We start from the raw sequence: 2,293 nt of genomic DNA on the forward strand, positions 1-2,293 counted from the left end.
ATGTGCAAGAAAGTACAGAGGCTTACATCAAAAACTGGATGCACTTCGTGTACAAAATAGACAATCTCCTTCGAAGTATCAGGGTTTCATATGGAAACTCGTGTGTTACAAAGGGATTTCATTTTTTTGAACTTATATGAACTCCATAGTTTTTCTGTTTTCAAAACGCACCATTCAGAGCCACATCATCAATTTACAACCCGTTCCGACATCATTTGTTATTTCTCATGCATTTACTTATTATTTTGAGCTATAAGACCATGAAATTGAAAAGCATTTGTAATGAACTCTAAAAAGGTTCCAAGTTGGCATGGTATCATCATTTCACACACATAGCATGTGCAAGAAAGTACAGAGGCTTACGACAAAAACTGGATGCACTTCGTGTACAAAATAGACAATCTCCTTCGAAGTATCAGGGTTTCATACGAAAACTCGTCTGTTACCAAGGGATTTCATTTTTTTGAACTTATTTGAACTCCATAGTTTTTCTATGTTCAAAATGCACCATTCAAGGCCGGATCATCAATTTACAACCCTTTCCGACTTCATATGTTATTTTTCATGCATTTACTGCTTATTTTGAGCTATAAGACCATGAAATTGAAAAGCATCTGAAATGAACTCTGAAAATGTTCCGAGTTGGCATGGTATCATCATTTCACCAACATAGTATGTGCAAGAAAGTACAGAGGCTTACGACAAAAACTGGATGCACTTCGTGTACAAAATAGACAATCACCTTCGAAGTATCAGGGTTTCATACGGAAACTCGTCTGTGACAAATGGATTTCATTTTCTGAAGTTATTTGAACTCCATAGTTTTTCTGCGTTCAAAATGCACCATTCAAAGCCACAATTCAATTTACAACCCTTTCTGACTTCATTTGTTATTTTTCATGCATTTACTGATTATTTTGAGCTATAAGACGATGAAAATGAAAATCATTTGAAATGAACTCTGAAAAGGTTCCAAGTTGGCATGGTATCATCATTTCACCCACATAGCATGTGGAAGAAAGTACAGAGGCTTACGGCAAAAATTGGATGCACTTCATGTACAAAACAGAAAATCTCCTTTGAGGTATGAGGGTTTCATACGGAAACTCGTCTGTTACAAAGGAATTTCATTTTTTTGAACTTATATGAACTCCATAATTTTTCTATGTTCAAAATGCACCATTCAAAGCCACATCATCAATTTACAACCCTTTCCGACTTCATTTGTTATTTTTCATGCATTTACTTATTATTTTGAGCTATAAGACCATGAAATTGAAAAGCATTTGAAATGAACTCTGAAAAGGTTCCAAGTTGGCATGGTATCATCATTTCACCCACGTAGCATCTGCAAGAAAGTACAGAGGCTTACGGCAAAAACTTGATGAACTTCATGTACAAAACAAACAATTTCCTTCGAAGTATCAGGGTTTCATACGGAAACTCGTTTGTTACAAAGGGATTTCATTTTTTTGCACTTATTTGATCTCCATAGTTTTTCTGCGTTCAAAATGCACCATTCAAAGCAACATCATCAATTTACAACCCTTTCCGACTTCATTTGTTATTTTTCATGCATTTACTTATTATTTTGAGCTATAAGACCATGAAATTGAAAAGCATTTGAAATGAACTCTGAAAAGGTTCCAAGTTGGCCTGGTATCATAATTTCATCCACATAGCATGTGCAAGAAAGTACAGAGGCTTACGTCAAAAACTGGATGCACTTCGTGTACAAAATAGACAATCTCCTTCGAAGTATGAGGGTTTCATATGGAAACTCGTGTGTTACAAAGGAATTTCATTTTTTTGAACTTATATGAACTCCATAGTTTTTCTGTTTTCAAAACGCACCATTCAGAGCCACATCATCAATTTACAACCCGTTCCGACATCATTTGTTATTTCTCATGCATTTACTTATTATTTTGAGCTATAAGACCATGAAATTGAAAAGCATTTGTAATGAACTCTGAAAAGGTTCCAAGTTGGCATGGTATCATCATTTCACACACATAGCATGTGCAAGAAAGTACAGAGGCTTACGACAAAAACTGGATGCACTTCGTGTACAAAATAGACAATCTCCTTCGAAGTATCAGGGTTTCATACGAAAACTCGTCTGTTACCAAGGGATTTCATTTTTTGAACTTATTTGAACTCCATAGTTTTTCTATGTTCAAAATGCACCATTCAAGGCCACATCATCAATTTACAACCCTTTCTGACTTCATATGTTATTTTTCAGGCATTTACTGATTATTTTGAGCTATAAGACCATGAAATTGAAAAG

This window comes from Triticum aestivum, chromosome 7B, assembly GCF_018294505.1.
Source record: "Triticum aestivum cultivar Chinese Spring chromosome 7B, IWGSC CS RefSeq v2.1, whole genome shotgun sequence".
Lineage (NCBI taxonomy): Eukaryota > Viridiplantae > Streptophyta > Magnoliopsida > Poales > Poaceae > Triticum > Triticum aestivum.